A 20,658-nucleotide genomic window follows, 5' to 3' on the forward strand; every position below is an offset into this window, starting at 1 on the left:
TATCATAGCTCCAGATTCTGAGAAAGGTTTCTAGTTTTAGACATGGCTCTTCTTTTTGGCACAAATATCTGAAGAATAGCATGTCAGGTCAGACCACTGGTTCATCCAGTCCAAAATCTTGTCTCTGACATTAAGTAGTACATAGTGGGCAAAATCAAATATAGGGACTCACAGCACAGAAAATATTCAACAGATATAATTGTAACAATAGTTAATAAGAGGAGCTTGTGGCTCAATGGATGGAGTATTGGTCTTAGTGTCAGGAAAATCTGAGTTCAGATCCAGTCTCTAGTACTAGTTATGCCACCCTAGTCAAGTCATCAAACCATTATCTGCCTCAGTGTCCTCAAATGTAAAATAAGGATATAGCATTTACTCCTAGGGTTGCTCTGAAGATTAAATTAGATGATATTTGAAAACGCTCTTAGAATAGTGCTTGGTGCATACTTGTTTTTGTTCAGTCGTTCAGTAGTGTCCCACAAAGTAGAAACTTGATAAATGATTGTTCTATTCTTCTTTTTCTCTTCCTTCTCCTTCCCTCTCAAAGTGCTTCACATATTTCATCTCACTTTGTTTTCACAACAACCCTATGAAATGGGTACAAACTGAGACTGTGAGAAGTTAAATGACTTGATCAGAGTCATATACCTAGTAAGTATCTAAGGTAAGATTTAAATTAGGACCTTCCAGACTCCAAGGTCAGAGCTCTCTCTACTATGCCAAGCTACCTCTCAACAGAATCCTCCTCTACATCATCCCTGACCAGTCATCCTTAAAGACTAGTAATGGGAACATACTATGATCTCCTCTTTTACCACTCAAACTTTTAGGAAGTTTTTTTTTTTTTTGCAATTCCCAACACGGTGGTTTATTAACAATGTGCAAATAAACCTTAATAGCTAACATTGATTATATTTCAGCTAAATCAGGATTGTGGCACAAAGTACTGTCTGTCCTGTAAACATCATGAATTAGGAAGTTTTTTTCTTTATGTAGCACCCACACATATAGCCAAGAATCTACTTCCCTTATGGACTCTAAATCTGTCTTGCCTCTCTTCATCCCACTCTAGATTCCAGGGAACAACATAATTCCTCCCAATTTTATGGGCCTATTTAAGCATGGTCAGCATGCAGCCTCAGGGCTGCTGTTGGGTACAGCATGTGTTAGGAGACCAGTCTGGCAGTGACGAAGGAAGGAGAACAAATAAGCATTTATGGTCAACGAAGGACTTGGTCCACAGAGAGGGAGAATAGCCATATGAGTAGCAAGTTAGCTCAATATGATGATGGTTCTGTGGGTATACAGGTGAGAGAGATGATTGTCAGAGTATGGAAAGATTGAGAGAGGGAAGGAATGAATGACTCGAAGATCAGAGTGATTTCAGTGAGAGGGATATTTGAGAAGTGTGAGAATAAGACTAAGTTGTTGTGTGGGGTTGTGACAAAGTATGAGGCTTCATTTAAGATACTCCACGTAGAGGGGTACAGCAGTGAGCTGTATTCTAATATCCTGCCACATGCAGTAAGATACCGATGATGAAAATGTGAAATAGGTTGTTTTGTACAGTGCATCTGAATTGTGCATTTACTGAGCTCCTCCTAGTTCTGTTTCAGGAAGAGATTGCTCAGGGAGGCACAGAATGACCTAGAGCTTGGGCTCTAAACAGTAACGTGACACTGGCATTCTATGTTCTGAGAAGATAGAGCAGTCATTTAGCAACTAATTTAATGAGAACAGATAGCAAAGATAAGGAATAAACACACACCACTGCTGGATGGGATTACAAATCAGAACAAACATGATTGCAAAGGGAATACTGAAAACTTTCCCTTGCTGTATCATCCACCTCCTGCACAACCCCCGACCCCCTTTCCCCACCAGATTCTATCCCCTTCACTGTTCTTAAAGTTATCTTCACATCCCAAATGGTTTCCCTGCTTCCAGTCTTTCTACTCTCCCATTTATTCTCCCTCCAGCTGACTAAACAATTTTCCTAAAGCACAAACCTGACTATGTCACTTCCCTTCTCAGAAGTCTTTAATGGATCCCTAACATCTCAAAGATAAAATATACATTTCCCCAGTCTGGAATTTAAAGCCCTATATAATCTGGCTCAGACCTTCCTTTACAGACATTTCCCACATATAGTAGTACATGGTTGACTCTGGCCCACTCTCTTAGGGCTAGACCTATTATATTCTAACCCCCATAGAATTCTCTAATACATGATGAAAGGGTTGGGAATCACTTTTCCTCTGTTATTAATTCAAGCCCATAGCCTATGTTTCCCCTTCCCCAATCTTAGGGGTCCAATTATTAGCACCCCTGTTCTATTTAACCCCTTAGCACGGGATTTGCTTTTACAAAGGGATATTTACTTTAAAGATATAGCAACTTACGTACAAATATTTCCCCTAAAGCCTTGGTGCATGATCCCCATATACCACCTCAGTGGGGTGGGGGTGGGGTAGAAGTGGAGATCAGGCTCACAGTTTAGTTCCGGTCCTACATAGCATTAGTCCCACCTACTCCAAGATGAAAACTAGTGGCTCCTGTTTCTGCAGGGCTAAATCCAACATCTGACCAGTATTCCTGGACTCTCAGATCCCCATGGCTCGTACTTTCAGTCAATGAACACTTATTAAGTGCTTATGAGGCACTGTGCTAAGCACTGAGGATACAAAACCAGGCAAAAGACAAGGAAGTTGGAATCTAACAGAGGAGACAAGCAAACAAATCCATCTGAACAGGCCACATACAGGATAAACAGGAAATAATTAAGAGGGAAACACACGAATTAAGAGGAGTTGGGAAAGACTTCCTGTAGCAGATAGGAGTTTAGCTGGGACTTATGGAAAGCTAGAGAAGCCAACAGGAAGAGATGAGGAGGGAGAGCATTCCAGGCAGGAGAGCAAGCCAGAGAAAATGTCTAGAGCCAAGAAGTACTGTGTCTTGTTCCTGAAACAGTAAGGAGGCCAGTCTCACTGGATCAAAGAGTACATTCAGGAATCTCCTTTTAATAGAATTCAGTATCAACTCAGCCCTTCATAGTTTCAGAAATTTTCCTGAGGCACTGAGAAGTTAGGTGATTTGCCCAGGGACATACAATTGTCTCAGAGGAATGAGACAATCAGGACTTCTTGACTCTGAGGTCTGTTTTTCATCCTATACATTATACTATACCATACCATACCATACCATACCATACCATACCATACCATACCATACTGTCACTCTTCAACTGATAGGATGTTTATTTTACAAATGGGGAAACTGAGACCTAGAGAGAGTAAATGAATTGTTCCAAGTCACATAGCTAATGAATATTAGGGCTGATACTTAAATACAGGTCTCTTTTGATCCAGTGTGCTATCTATTCACTATACTGCTCCTCCTCAGGGAGGTTAATTATATTAGCATTTAAAAAGGGAAATTTAGGGGAGTCAGAGAGTAAGAAAGGATAAAACAGTGGGTTGATAGATATTATCTGGGGTTAAGAGCAGATAATTGGAGGGTACATTACTTGGAACAGAAAGAATACTTGGGCTCTGTTGGAAGAGAAAGCTAGGAAGAAAAACCTGAGGAGCTGGGAGGCATCATTCAGCTTCAGTGCCAACAGTGTTGACTGTGGACGTCTTTCCCTTGTGCCATCATTGTGTACATGCCGAGGGAAGATGCTGCTCAGAGGTATCAGTGTCGCTCAGGGCTTGGTTTCTCCAGTGGCACAAGACAATATATAGTGGTATGGGAAAGTTACTACTGTGATAGGTGATCCAGTCCAGTATTGCTCATCAGGTATGGATCATATCAGCTGAGCTTGTTCCACTTCTCAGAGAGGGGTGCATGGGACAACCTAACCCTGCCTTGCTGCCAAGGCCAAGATCTTCTAGCTATACTTCAAAACCACTTCTCCTGGGAGTTTCAGGACCATTTCAATTTTTTTGTCTTCTTGTTCCTCCACATTTTATCAACCTCACCAGTAGCCACAGGGATCTTTACACCTCATAATGTAATGTCAGAGATAAAAGAAACTTTAGAGATTACCTAATTCAACCTGTTTATTTTACAAACTGGGAAACTGAGGCCCAGAGATAGGAAGTGACCTGCCCAGGATCACATAGGCAATAGACGGTAAAGTCAGAATTCAAACCCAGTCCAATCCAGTGTTCTTTCCAATATATCATGCTACTAGAAGGAAGACACTGAGTCAATAAGTGTCTGGCATAGTAAGCACTATACAAATATCAGCTGCTATTATTATTATTATCATTATTCTTTATTATATACATGCTATGTGTTAAGCTCTGTGCTAGGTAAGGGGATTCAAAGCCATAAATTAAAAAAACTCCTGCCCTCAAAGAGCTTGATATAGGTAGAAAGAACACCATTACAAAAAAAAGTAAATGAAAAAGACAAATAAGTCAAATATGCTTTTTTCTTTGTACAGAAACAAGAACAGATGGGGCAGAGATCAGGAGTGCTTATTAGAAACTGCCTGATAAATCCAGGGGGCATTTGCTCAGCCTGCATTGTGGAGGCTATCCAAGTCAGTCCTCAGCAACTCTGGAATAGTCCCAGGCTCTAGGGTGAGGGTGATGGGGCATGCCTAAGCATCACATTCCAGCCCAGCCTCTGCCTAAGTAAAATGTATTAAGATATTCTGGCTTTGTGGATATGCAATCTCTGTCTCACGCAAGGCCTGGGACAATATCACATATTACAATTTCAAAAATCATTATCTGCTAAACGCAAGTAATATGACAGGCATGGGACAGCAGCTTTGCAAAAAGCCAATTGCCCAGGGCAACATATGATTTATCCCAGGCAGAGAAACTAGCAGACCCTATTCATTTCATTACTTGTGGAGTCAGAGTGAACAAGTTATGTTAAAGTGAGGATGGCTAAATGTTTTGAATTTATTCAAAAAGGTCACTTTATAGAATTATATATATATGTGTGTGTGTGTGTGTGTGTGTGTGTATATTCCCTTCTCACAGAATTTAACGAATAAAACCCAGAAATGTAATCCAAGACTAAGGATAGAGCCTGCTCTTGGTAAAATTGTGAAGATCTTTTTTTTCAGTGTGTCTTGTCACAACCAAGATTCAGGGAGCACTGGGAAAGGCTAGGTTTGCCCAGGACAGGGTGAGGGGGTCTGTTGGGCCAGGATTACACCAAGACTGAGTATTCAAATATGACATGAAAGCCAGAGATTTGTGTGCAGGGACATAAATATGAGTACAGCTTTGGTGGCAGTAGATGATTAGTCTACGGGGAGATAGAGCAGGTAAGCTGCAAGGATCATTAGTCTAAGGTTCACACTGAGTCCAAGGTTTGGGGTATTTATCCAATAACAACAATAATAACAATAACTGATATTTGTATAGTTCTTTAAAGTTTTCAAAGAACATGCCCCCATATATGAAATGTTCTGTCTCCTCATCTCTGCCTCCTGGTTTCTCCTCAAGTCTCAGCTGAAATCCTATCTTCTACAAGAAGCCTTTTCCAATCTTTCCCAAATATTAATTCTTGTATCTCTTCCCTGCTGAATATTTCCTATAGCTTATTTATTCATAGTCATTTGCATGCTGTTTCTCCCATTAGATTGTGAGCTTTTGAGGGCAGGGACTACCATTCGCCATTCTTTCTATCCCCAGTGCTTAGCACAGTGCCTGACACATAGTAGACCTCTAATAAATGTTTTTTGACTGACTTGCTGCAGAGAAAGGAAAACTTGTTTTCATGTCCTGCATCTAACACTTATTGGCAGGGTGACCCTGGCTGAGCAACTTAGCCTCTTAGTGCTCTGAGTAACTATCTAAGACTATGAACTTCAAAAAGGATGCTGACCTCCATTAGTAGAGAAAGTTTCTTTATTTGGATATCCCATTTATCAAATGAAATCACAGTTCCATTTCCTATCCCCCAGTTCTAGGTCTACTCAACAGCATTTCTTTGCTATCTTTGACCTTAGGGTCTGAATATAAGTTCTTTCTCAGTAAACCTACAACCCTCTTGACATCAGTCAGTAATGATGAGTTTTCGTGGAATCTGAAGCCTTGTTGCCTATTCTCTGATTACAGCAAATACAATTAGAAAAAAAGTGGGTTCCATGGCCATGCATTAAATACAGTGCCTAGCTTTTGGCAAGTCTCATTCCATTTGGGGGTCTTAGTTTCCTTTTCTGTAAAGTAGGGAGAGGACAGCCTTGATAACCTCTAAAGCCCTGTCTATCTCTGAGGTTCTATGATTCTATGCTAATTAATTGGCACAGATTGACTGAGAATTCACCAAGTGCCTAACATTGTCCAACATGCTGTAGATGACATAGATATATAAGATATGGTTCCTGCCTTCAGGAAACTGAGATTCTGGTTGAGGAGATAAGAAGCACATACAACCTAATATAACGTCATATGCAGAGTGGGTATTCAATAAGTGTTTACTGAATTGAATTAGGCAGATAGGGAAATATCTATTATAATCAAATGAAGAAATATTCAATACTTACCTGCCTGCCATTTCCCCTGATTTTCCCAAGGAGGAAATAGTATAGAGTCAAGTCCACAGGCATTTATTAAGCATTTACTATATGCTATGCACTGTGCTAAGTGCCAGGAATACAAATATAAACAGATAGACCCCTTAAAGAAGCTGAAAAGATGAGGAAGGGTGAAGAAGTGGAGAAAGCAAAGTGGTGGGGGAGGAGGACAGTAGTAAAACTCTGCCATAGTAAAAAGCTATTCATCAGAGATGAATAAAGCCATGGCTGGACTGGATTTTTCCTTAAAACAGAGGTTCTGGGAAGAACCAGCCAATCAGAGGAAGGGGCTGCAAGGGTGGAATGTACTTTCAATTTGAGAAGTTCAGAAAGGAAATGAACATCAACAATGATGGGGTTGCTGTGGAATAGTAGAAAAAGTCCAGAGAAAGATTGCAGCCCAGAGGGAATATAGATACATCTAGGTCTATATAGATCTAGATGTGTGTGTATGTATACACATACATACATGCACATAAGCATGCATATACATGCATATATGTATGTATACACATACATACATGCACCTAAGCATGCATATACATGCATATATGTGTATCTATCTATATCTATATCTATATATGACAGAAGAGAAGAGAGAGAGAGAGAGAGAGAGAGAGAGAGAGAGAGAGAGAGAGAGAGAGAGAGAGAGAGAAGCAGTGTCTAGGAAAGGAAGGACAAGATGTACAAAGGCTAGGCTGAAGAGTCATTGGAAATGATCACCAGGAAGTACAGTCACAGAATTTTTGATTTGGAAGGAACTAAGAATCTCCCTCACTTTACAGATCGTTATAGCTTACATTTCTATATCCCTTTCAAAGCACTTTCCCTACAATAATCCCATGGTGAGGGTTGTGCAAGTACTATTATTTCTACTTTACAGAGAAAGAAACTAAGGCCCAAAGAAGTGCAATGACTTGGTGCAAGGTCACCTAGCCAGGTAAGGGTAGGGCTAGGATGAGAAACCCCAGCATTTTCTGATTCCTAGTCCTGCATTCTTTGTACCAGACTACGCTGCAAATTTGCTTGTGACACCTGATGGGTCTATAATTAAGGGAGATCATTCAAGCCCTGTGTAGGAACAGTAAAGAAAAATGGCTCAAATTTTAAGGGGAACAGACAAGAATTTGACAGCTTCTATCCGTAGTGGCTTAGGAATGTACTATAAAGTCAGGCAGGTAAGTGGCACAGTGCATAGAACATGGCCTTGTAGTCAGGAAGATTTATCTTCATGAGTTCAGATCTAGTCTCAGACACTTACTATGTGACCCTATTTGTTTCCGTTCCTCATTTGCAAAATGAGCTGGAAAAGGAAATGACAAACCATTCCAGTGTCTTAGTTGAGGAAACCCTGAATGGGGTCACAGAGAGTCAGACAACAACAAAATGCTGTGAAGTCCCCTTTTTGGGGGGTGACTGGACTTGTGATTTCATTAGTAAAGTAAACTCCTCATGAAGAAACTCCATTTGCCAATATACATTGGCACCTGCTCTATAATGTACAGTCCTAAGACTATTCTGGCGAATTTGAGAAGTTAAGTGTTTGGGGTCATGATGTGTCAGATGTTGGACTTGAATCCAAATATTCCAGGCCAAGGCCAGTTCAATTATGCATCTTGATTTAGCCTCTTACTCAGGAGCTGGTCTACAGGATTAGGTTCTTACTCAAGAATCCTAGTCACTGGCCTGCTGTTTGAATGAGAAGAATAAGTCATTTCCACTCCCTTATTCTCATCCCTAAGTTTTGTGACCACCCAGATTCAAAGACTGTGAAACAACATTCCATCAATAGCTGTCCCAGCAGATCTGGAGGGGTGGACCACAACACTGCCCAGCTCAGGCACGAAGAAGACTGTTATACAGGGTCAAGTGCTCATGAGACCTTCATATTCGCCGACAGTGAGACACGTTTAGACTGTGAAATTTGCCCCTTGCCCAGATTCTTTCTAAACATCATTAGAAACCTAATATTACATGGAAGAGTCTAACACTCCATCCTTATAGTCATCAGATCATTTCCTTTTATCTGTAAAATCCATTTGCTATAACCAACAGTGGACTGGCTAGAATTTTATGTTTGACTAACAGCTGCTGCCCAGAAGTGTTTCACACCCATCCCCTGGGATATTTCAAGGGAATATTTTAAAATTAATGACCCTAAGAACACTCATCCAGAAAAGAAATAGATGGTTTGTAGGTGAGGCAGATGAGAAGGGAAACCTTTGAAGTTTCTATAAAGAATAAACCAGCCATTTTAAGTCAAAATAATCTCGAACTGAGTATCTGTAGCAACCAAGGAGCATTTGCAAAAAGAAGTTGGACAAATTTTCCCCTTCTCAGCTCAAAAGTTGGATAGCAAAAGACCCCAAGAATGTCTAAGTTCTCATCCCCAGTTTCATTTGAAGGCAAATCCAGGAGTGCAATAAAATTTGCTTTCCTGATCCAACAAGCAAATCAAATGAATTGTCAGGTGAATAGTCAGACTGTGTGGTTGCTTCTACATGATTTGCAAGATAATAAGGTAGGTTTCCTAAGCACTTACATTCTGAAAAATATCTGCTCCACAGGCCTGCCAATTCTCTGATATTCTCAGCTTCTGTGGTATTCTTTAGAGTTAAGGTATGCTGCCTTTAAGAGTCAGGGACCTGTGGAGTATGAAAGAATTCACGTAGGTTAACACCCATATTTTTCAGGTCAGGACATAGGCACCAAGAATAATGAAACCAAATGAAAGGTAAAGCCAGGACCAGGACCTGGGTCTTAACCCAAGGCATCAGTGTTTCTTCTGTTACTAGGGGTCCTTCAATTCCCTTAACAGAATAGTATGAATCAAAGTACTACATCAGAATGCTCAAAGCTCTAAGGTATCAGATCTAAGAATGGTAAATGTTGTGGAGGTGATTCAAGGGAAATAAAGCACTCTCTGGGTAAATGAAAGCAATGTGGAATTTATATGTTAGGAAGAGAGAAAGGGAAAAGAGGAAGAGATCGTTTAGTCCAGGGATTCTTAACCTTTGTTGTGACATGGACACATTTAGCAGTCTAGTGAAGTCTATGAATCCCTTCTCAAAAAAAGGTTTTTTTAAATGCACAAAATAAAATACAACAGGATTATAAAAGAAGCCAAATATATTGAAACAGTAATCATTTTTTAAAATTGAAGTTCACAGATCCCAGATGAAAAACCTCTGATCTAGTACAACTAACATATCTCACATAAGGAAACTGAAGCCCAAATAGTTGAAATAAACAGACAAAGTTCATACAGCTTGTTAGTGTTAGAATTAGGACTTGAACAGAGGTCTATTAATTCCTGTATTCTCATTATATCACACTGCTGCTCATAAGAAGGCCACAGGAAGCTAAGGGCCAAGATAACAGCACTGTTCAGTGAAGGGGTCAGTGAATGTTTTACTGAAAGGAGGGAGGCCCGACCGATAGATGAGGGAGGAGCACGAAAAAGGAAAGCTTGTCCTACACTCCTACCCGGCCAGCCTAGTTCTAAATAGCTAAGAGAGAGAGCCTGGAATGACAGAAAGGAAAACGTATGTAGTATTATAAAATAAGAATTCAAATCCCTTTTCAGTCACCTAACCTTTGTGACACTGGGCAAGTCATTCACTGTGCCTCCATACACTTATTTGTAAAAATGATAGGATTGTGCTATATGATATCCAAGTCTATTTTATCTCTATGCCCTATGATCTTACCACCATTTTAATTTAATTTTTTAAATGCTTTATTGGTGCCTTTTTATAACATGGTTGTTTTTAGACATACTTACTGAATCCCTTGACAACACACTACCCTTATCATTCAACTCTTATTTGTGACAAAGAAATTGGGACAATTAAGTAAAATGAACCAATATAGTGACTGTGTTCAAGAGCACACATAACATCCTTTATTCATAGTCTCTGTTGAGGTGATTGAGATATGCTTTATCATCTGTTCTCTGGGACCAAGGGACCAACATTCTCACTACCGTTTTATAGACCTTTTGAAAGCCATGAAAAATAGAGAGAAAAAAAAACACCCAAATTAACAGCACCACTTAGGATCCTTGTGACTCTAAAGAAAGCCTATATTTAAATTTTTAACAGGGGAAAAATCATTTGCATATGAAAATTTACCCTTAAAAATTGATGGAACAGAATATATGTCTATTTCTATGTATCTCAAAGACAATCCTTTTTTATAGGAGAAGTTGCAGGAAAAATGAAAAAGTACAATATATTAGATTCCCTTAGCTTTGCTTAACTTGCTAGTTTGATGTCCACAAGCTTTCAAATTTATAACAGTCTTTGGTTCTCTAATGTTGAAAGATATTATCACATCAAATGAATGTCTTTCATTTGAGAAATGATGTAGCGGGAAACGTGCACTTAGTCCCTGATGTAAAACAAACACATAGGGTCCATTTACAACCCTAAACACATAGTAAAGCTATTCTTTTAAAGTTGGAAAAAAATGTTTCAAGGTTATTGAGTTAAGAAGAGTGAAAAACAAAAACAACCTTCAGAGTGCTGGAAAATTTATCAGGACAGTTATGAGAGTCCAGAGTGTAATCTTTGAAGTTCCATCACTCCAGCAAATTAACAAATATTTCTTCTAGGAGAGTACATGGGATATTTATTAAGGCTATTGGGAGCTCCATCCAGTATTCTGTTTTCCTGGACGTGGACTCAGAATGAAAGATATTAGGAGCTTACTAGAAAGGGGCAAAAGGTCTTTTCTATATATAACCTTACAAAATGCCCTTTGCTCTCTTGGGAGTAAAGAGGAAACTGGTCACAATTCTTCTGTCCACTGCCAAGGGATCAAAAGGGAATCTGGGGAAAGATTCAGAAAATCAAGGGATCATGACAATTCATTCCTTGTATATGGAATATCCTTTGTCCCTCTCTTTCCTTGCTTAATTACCATGCATTCTTTGAAGCAGGACATAGTAGATAGAATGCTAGACTTAGAGCCAAGGCCTAGGTTCAAGTCACACTTCAAACACTAGTTGTTTGTTGTTTGTTACTCTGAGAGAGTCATTTAACCTCTTTTGTCCTCAGTTTCTTGCCTATAAAATGAACCAGATGCTTCTAAGGATCCCACTAAATATATATCTATGATCTTATGAAGCCCAATTTAGATGTACCTCTTCCAGAAAGCCTGCCCTAATATCCTGTTGGTAAGTATCTTCTTTCTCTCGACCAAATAGCAGTTTATTCTGCAACAATCAAAAGGACCCAACTTGTAATATTGTATGTTTGTTTGAGTCCTATCTCTCTAATAATCAGTAAGTGCCAAGAGGACAGGAACTATATCTTATTTCTGTGTTCTTCAGCACCAAGCACAATGTTCTGTACATAGGAGGTGCATAATCAATTTGGAATTATGTGAAGAAAGTGATGAAACTCTTCATACACAGAGATTCCACTGCTGAGAATATACTTCCAAGTAAGTCAAAGACAGAGGAAAAAGGTATATATACACATACACATGTGTATGTATATTTGTGTGTGGGTATATGTATGTATAAACATACATACACTTACATAGATATAGTGTACATATGTATATTCGTGTGTATGTATATGTGTATATACATATATTCTCTCTATATAATATACATATTATATATAATATCTATACCAAAATAGCTATAGTAACACTTTTTGTTTTAGAAAAAAAATCTAGAAACAAGTAGACTTAGTTGATTTATAATCCTGGTTTTTTTGACATCTCAAGGTGCTTCCAATAATTTCGAAGGGTTTCATAAAATTTTGAAGACATTCTTATGAGATAGCTGGGTCAAAATACACTATTTAGTAAAAGAGGAAAAGGTTCTTTGTGTACAAAAATACTAATAGCAGCTCTTTTCTGACAGCAAAAAACTGGAAATTAAGAGGATGTCCTGCAATTGAGGAATGAGTGAACAAGTTGAAGTTTGTCAATGTGTATATTACTGTGCTGTAAGAAATGAGGAAACTGATGATTTAAAAAGGTACAGGAAAGGGTATATGAACTGATGCAGAAAGAAGTAAGCAGAACAATTTGTACCATAATATCAATATTATAAAAATGAACAATTTTCAGGACCTTTATAAACTGATGAAGAATAAAATGAGCAGAACCAGAAAAATTCATACAATAACAACAACAATGTACAAACAAACGGCTTTGAAAGTAATGAGAGGAGGTAGATGATCCAAGATGGTGAAGCAGAAAAAACACCACAGCCCAACTTTCATAATACTCACCTCCAAACAACTTTAAGATAGTGTATCAAACTGAATTCTGGAGTGGCCCAGTGAAGAAAAGGTCAGGGTGAAATATTTTTGCTGCCCAAGACAACTTAGGAGGTCAGAAGGAGAAGTCTATGATGCTGGGACTGGTACTGGTCTGGAGCGCAAGCTGTGGCAACACCAGCCGTGGGCTTTTGAGGTAGCTCCAATGGTAGTGGCAGCAACTTCTGGAGCTCTCCATAGGTGGTGAGGGGGTTGGACAACTGGTCAGAAAGAGATTAGAGGGGACCCCGTGCTAACAATGAGTACAAGAGAGGGCACCGTTTCGCACTTCCATTGTTTATACCCAGTTCTGTGTCACAGTTGCAGGGCAGAGAAAAGTACTTGCTTTTGCAAGGGAGCAGGGGCCCTGGTTGCAATTCTAGAGAGGAGAGACTAGCTCTTGGGGTAGCAAAGCAACAGGGACCTTCCTGGGTAAGGGCCATGGAGCAGACCAGGAAAGCAGTGACCACACCTCTCTCCATATCACACCATTTTGGAAACACCAAAAACTTACGGATTGCCAGAACTAGCTGTGAAAACAGCCAGGTAAAAAACCTGAAATTGAGACATTTCCACCAAAACCCCTCCCCCAAGGTGAGTAGAGTCCAACTTTAACATAAAGTTCAAAGTCATGAAATAGTCTGAAAAATAAGCAAACAACGAAAAAAGAACCTGATCACAAAAATGTATTATGGTGACAGGGGAAATCAAGACATAAACTCAGAAGAAAACAATCACATGAAAACAGGTCCCAAAAAGAAAGCCTCAAAGGAAAGTGCAAATTGACACAAGTGCAGCACAGGCCAAGCCACCTCAGTGCCAGCAAGAGCAGAAGCAGCTTTGAGAACTCTCAACCCACAGATGGTAAGGGGGTCAGGCAAATGCTCTGAAAGAGATGACATGGGACTCTGTTGGTGCTGGGTTCAGGACCTGTTGCATTGCACATACACAGTTCCAGGTCATAGTTCCAGGAAAAGAAAAGCACTAACACTTGCAGCCACAAGAGAACAGGGGCCCAAATCACAGTTCCAGGGCCAAAAGGAGAGATCCTATTTCCAGCTACAGGAGAACAGGGGTCCTGGTCTCAGTTCCAAGGCAGAAAGGAGCACTAGTGTTTGCTACTGCAGGAAAGCAGGGGAAGTGGTCAGAGTTCCTGGGCCAAGAGGAGGACTTGCCCTTTCAACTACAGAGGAAAAACGTCCCTTGCTGAGTAAAAACCAGACCACAGTCCAGGCAAGCAGTGATCATTTATCTTCTCAAATCATGCCGTATTACAAGCACAGAAGACTTACAGATTGTCCAGAGCTAGCTCTGTAAACAGCAGAATGAAAATCCTGAAGCTTGAAACAGTGCCCCCTCCACTCCAGGAGAGAATCCAACCTCAACATAAAGTTAAAAGTGAAGAAATTGACTAAAAAAATGAGCAAACAACATAAAAAAGAACCTGACCATAAATGGCTACTATGGTGACAAGGAAAATTAAGACACAAACTCAGAAGAAGACAATCATATTAAAACAGCCACAAGCAAAGCCTCAAAGGAAAAGAAATGTGAATTGGACACATGCAACAAACCCTCCCCCCTGCCTGTCAATACCTAGAAGAGCTCAAAAAGAATTTTAAAAATCAAACAAGAAAAGTAGAGGAAAAATTGGGAAAAGAAATTAGAGTGATGCAAGAAAATTATGAAAAAAGTGTAAGCTTTGTAAAAGAGGCACAAAAAATGCTGAAGAGAACTCCTTAAAAAAGGAGACTTGGTCAAATGTGAAAAAGAGGTATGAAAGTTTGCTGAAGATAACTGAATGAATAATGAAGATAATTCCTTAAAAATTAGAATTGGGGAAGTAGAAGCTAAGAACTTCATAAGATACCGAGAAACAATAAAAACAGTCAAAAGAATGAAAAAAATAGAAATGAATGTGAACTATCTCATCAGAGAAACAAATAACCTGGAAAATAGATCCAGGAGAGATAATTTAAGAATTGTTGAGTTTCCTGAAAGTCACGATTAAAAGAGCCTAGATGTCATATTTCAAGGAATTTTCAAGGAAAACTGCCATGATATCCTAGAATGACAGTAAAATGGAAATTGAAAAAATACACCAATTACCTCCTGAAATCCCAAAATGAAAATTCCCAGGAATATTATATCCAAATTCCACAGCTCCAAGTCAAGGAGAAAATATTGCAACCAGCCATACAGAAACAATTCAAATATCATAGAGCCATAGTTAGAATCACACAAGATTTAACAGTTTCCATGTTAAAGGAGCAGAAGGCTTGGAATATGATATTCCAGAAGGTAGAGGAGATAACCTACCCAGAAAAACTTAATATAATCCTTCAAGGGGAAAAATGAATATTTAATGAAACAGAGCATTTTCAAGCATTCTTGATGAAAAGAGCAGAACTGAATAGAAAGTCTTTTCAAATACAAGACTATATACAAGATAAATAAATACAAGAAGCATAAAAAGGCAAATATTAAAGAGAAATCATAAGACTCAATATGGTTAAACTATTTACAAACTATTTGCAATCCTATATGGGCTGATGATACTTGTAACTGCTAAGAATTTTTTTTCTTAGGGCAGTTAGAAGGAGTATACATAGACAGAGGGCATGAGTATGAATTGACTATGATGGCATGATTTCAAAAAAATAAAATTAAGAGATGAGAAAGAGGGATGCCTTAGGAGAAGATGGTAGTGAGAGGAAGAATGGGGAAAATTATCTCAAAAGAGGTAAGAAAGGAAGAGCTTGGGGAAATGGGGAGGAGGGCAACAGTGCTTGAACCTTACTCTCATTGGAATTGACTCAAAGACAGAATAACATACACACTCAATTGGGTATGGAAATCTTTCTTACCCTACTTGGAAATAGGAGGGGAAGAAGATAAGAAAAGGGGCAGAAGGCTGATAGAAAGGAAGGTTGATTAAGGGAGGCAGTGGTTGGGAAGAAAATGGACTTCTGAGGAGGGACAGATTAAAAAGAGAGAGTAAAAAGGATAAACAGTGAAAAATAGGATGGAAGGAAATGCATAGTTAATAGCCATAATTGTGAATGTGAATGAGATGAACTCACCCATAAAATGGAAGCAGATAGCAAAATGTATTTGAAATCAGAATCCAACAATATGCTGTTTCCAACATGAAACAGAGAGGCACACACAAAACAAAAATAAAAGGGCTGGATCAGAATCTATTATGCTTCAGCTGAGGTAAAAAAAAAACAACACAGGTAGCAATCATGATCTCAGACAAAGAAAATACAAAAATGGGCCTAATTAAAATGAATAAGGAAGGAAACTTCATTTTGCTAAAAGGTACCATAGACAATGAAGTAATATCAGTATTAAACATATATGCACCAAAAGGCATAGCATCCAGATTCTTAAAGGAAAAGTTAAATGACTTGCAGGAGGAAATAAACAGTAAAACTATACTAATGAGGGGCCTCAACTTTTCCCTGTCAGAACTAGATAAATCTAACCATAAACTAAACAAGAAAGAAGTTAAGGAGATGAATAGAATTTTAGAAAAGTTAGAAATGATGGCCCTCTGAAGAAAACTGAATAGAAACAAAAATGAAAATACCATTTCTCAGCTGTACGTTGCACCTTCATGCAAATTAGGGAATATAAACTTCACAAACAAATGCAGAAAAGCAGAAATATTAACCGCATCCTTTTTTTTTAGCATATAACACAATAAAAATCACATTAAAGGACCATGGAAAAACAAACTAAACTTTAAATGGAAATTAAATAATCTAATTCTAAAGAATGAGTGTCAAAGAACAAATCATAGAAAAAATCAATAATTACATTAATTAGAATGATAACAATGAGACAACATACTAAAATTTATGGAATATAGCCAAAACAATACTTAGAGCAAAATGTATGTCTCAAAACATACATCAATAAGATGAAAAGAGAATTAACAGCTAAAAGAGGAACAAAAAATTTGAAGAAAATAACACCTTAAAATTCAGAATTGGTCAAATGATGAAAGAAATACAAAACATCATTGATGGAAAATAATGCCTTAAAAGGCAGAACTGGCCAAATGGGAAAGAGGTACAAAAGTTCACTGAAGAAAATAATTCCTTAAAAATTAGAATTGGGTGAGTAAAAGTTAATAATTCCATGAGTTATCAAGAAACAATGAAACAATCAAAAGAATGAAAAAAATAGAAGAAACTGTGAAATATCTCATCAGAAAAAGAAATGACCTGGAAAACAAATTAAGGAGAAATAATTTAAGAATTATTGGACTACCTGAAAGCCATGACTAAAAAAAACAGCCTAGACATCATATTTCAAGAAAGTTTCTAGGAAAACCGATCTTTGAACTAAATGGTAAAATACAAGTCAAAAGAGTCCACTGATCACCTCCTGAAAGAGATCCCAAAATGAAAACTTCCAGGAATATTATAGCCAAATCCCAAAGTTCCCATCCCAAGGAGAAAATACTTCAAGGAGCAAGAAAGCAACTTTTCCAATATCATGGACCCAAAATCAGGATCATACAAGATTTAGCAGCTTCCACATTAAAGGAGAAGAAGACTTGGAATATGATATTCTAGAAGACAAAAGAGCTAGCATTATAACCAAGAATGAGCAAAATGGATCTTTAATGAAATAATAGAACTTTCAAGCATTCCTGATTAAAAAAAAAGAGCTGAGCAGTGACATTCAAACATAAGACTCAAAAGAAACATTGAAAGAGTCATGAAAGAGAAATTATGAAGGATTCAATAAAGCAAAACTGGGAAGATGACACATGGGAAGATGATAAATGTAGCTCATAAGAACCTCATCATTATTAAGACAGTTAGAAAGTGTCTACATGGTTAGAGGGAATGGGTGCAAGTCAATTATGTTGGGATGATCTCAAAAAAAAAGGAAGGAGTGAGAAAGCATTGGGAAAGAAGGGGGAAGGGAGAAGAAGAATGGGGAAAAAATAATCTCAAATAAAAGTCCTGCCCAAAGAATGACTTTTACAGTGGAGAGGAAAATGTGAAAATAGGCAAAGAACACTTCAACCTCACTCTTATCTGAACTGGTTCAAAGAGGAAAGTATATACATATACATACATACATGTATGTATGTATGTATACACATACACAAAACTCTACACAATATATGTGTATATATACACCCACATATATATGTATGGGTGTGTATATTTATATGTAAAAGCTATGAAAACTATGATCAATACAATGGCAATCCATGATTACAAAGCACCAGTGATAAAACTCTATCCTTTACAGAGATATGACAGATTTAGGGTAGAGAATAAGACATATACACATATATAAACCCACAGATATATGTCTATATACACATGTGTGTATGTATGTGTATGTATACATACACATATACATATATTATATTATAAAGTCATTTAAGGAATTAGTTTTTCTTGGCGACACATTTTTTTAACAAGAAATTTGTTTTCTTTTCTTTTGTTTCTCAATGGAGTATGGAGTGTTAGGTGGAAAAATAGATTTCTGTTAATTTTTTTAAAGAGAAGTCAAGTCCACACAGATATGGAATATTGCATACATTTTCAGATAAGATCACTGTATTATTCATTTTCCTTTGTTACAAGAGACCACTCGCAAAGTGGGAACAATCCATACATGTCTGGAATGTAAAAAGAAAATACATCAATAAAATATTACAAAAAAGTCCTTATGATATAGTAAACTTTAAATCACCTGAATGTAAACAGTAACTATTGGTCATGCCGTGTTTTTCAGAGGAGAATATATATATATATATATATATATATACACATACACACACACACATATATACATATATACACACACATATGTATAAAATCACACCAGAACATGACATTACAGTTTTCCTAAAAATGGGAATCACTAAAATATACAGAGGATATAGAATTGGTTTCTATGAATTTTCTAAATATTTTGAGAATAGCATTAATTAGAGATTTAGGAAGAGAAAAACTGGGTTTTACCACCTAACCCTCCATCATTCATGAAAAACCAGAATGTTTTAGGACAATAGGGAAAAAAAATTAACTGTATTTAGAGACAAAAGAACCTTCGTTCCCAATCTTAGTTACTTTCTTAATCCTATGAGTTTAGGTGAATCAATTTACCTGAGCCTTAGTTCCCTCATTTGAAAAACTGAAATGATCAAACTTGTTCTACATCTCATAGGGTTGTTGTGAGGAAAACACTTTGAGACACTTAACAATAATGTGATTTATCATTATCATCATTACTCAGTAGTACTAGTAACAAGAATAACAATAATTATTGGTGGGGACCCAATGTCCCTAAAATAAATACACCAGGTAATGGTAGTATCTATAATGAGGTAGATATAACCTAGTTAAGCTGCATGGGAAACTATAAACAGCGATGGAGTTAGAGTCAAAGGACTGGTTGTTAATCCTGACTGTGCCCCCGACCTCAGCTTTGACATTAAGCAGCTCACTTGACCTCTCTAGCCTTTTGCTTCCACATCTGACATGAGTGTATAGGACAAGAATACCTCTCAAGTATCTTCCATTTCTAAATCTATGTTCCTATGACCATGCAAAATTGCAGATGAGACAGCTGAGAACTGGAAAATGGCTCCAATTCACAATGTAGATTCAATATACTTGGTACCATTTAATATCTTATTCATATATATAAATATGGACTCTAGCAGAATGTAAGCTCTTTCAAGGCAGGGGCTTATTATTATTTTTCTTTGTTTCCTCAGTGCCTGGCACAGAGTAAGCACTAAATAAATGTTTGTTGATTTATTGATTGAGCTATGTGACCATGGACAAGTCACTTTACGTCTCTGAGACTTAGTTTCTCTATTTATAAAATCAAAACAATAACATTTGTAGTCCATGCCTCACAGGACTCTTGTGAGGCTCAAATGAGGTAATGTATATAAATCCTTTGGCAAACATTAAAGTACTATATAAATTTTGGTTGGAACTAATTCAATAAACATTTATTATGCACCTACTATGTGCCAGGCACTAATGATTTCCCTTTAGCAGTGAAAGTAGAAAAAAAAAACTCTTTTCAAAAAGGGAGAAAAGTTTCACAGGGCAAGAGGCCATATGTCATGTTTAGTTTAAAACATTGCTATCAGGAAGAATCCTGTAAATCAAAGCTAGAGCATCATCAGATGGAGTACTTCAAGTGCAGAAAAGTTAATTTTTTTCCTAACAAAATATTTGAAATGGATGTCAATAAGTCCTCAATTACCACCAGTTTCCCAGAGCTGAGTATTTCAGACAGAGATTCTCTGCCTCTGAACCACACATTTTGCCTCATCCCAAGCACTTCCTGTATTTTCCTCTATTCCTTCACCCTCCCCACTCTCAACCCCCTAGCTCCTTATTCTACTGAGGATCCAAATCTGGCTGGATCTGTTCCTAGTTAAGGACAGGAAAAGAATGAAGTGAAGTCGTTGCTATTTGTTGTAGATGTCAATTCCATGAAAGATCACAGGGAGTTTGTCTACATTTTTACAATGTGGTCCTGTATTTGCAGTGTTTTCCGTCTCATCTAGTTCCTGCTCCAAATCCCCTGGTTGCAGGCTAGGTTCAACGTAATTAGACCTCCCCATCATTCACATAACTTTACAAACATTAAGTTTCTCATACCCTGCATTTTCATTCAAGCTCTATGACATCTTTCTGAACTTTTCTGTTTGTTAAATTCTAAATAAGCATAGTTGCGTATGTTTCTCTGTGTTATGTAAGGGACAAGAGGGAGGGAGAAGGAAAAGAGAAGGGAAGGGAAAGAAGAAAGGAGGGAAGGTGGGAGGGGGGAAGG

This window comes from Phascolarctos cinereus, unplaced genomic scaffold, assembly GCF_003287225.1.
Source record: "Phascolarctos cinereus isolate Bilbo 61053 unplaced genomic scaffold, phaCin_HiC Scaffold_2;HRSCAF=192, whole genome shotgun sequence".
NCBI lineage: Eukaryota > Metazoa > Chordata > Mammalia > Diprotodontia > Phascolarctidae > Phascolarctos > Phascolarctos cinereus.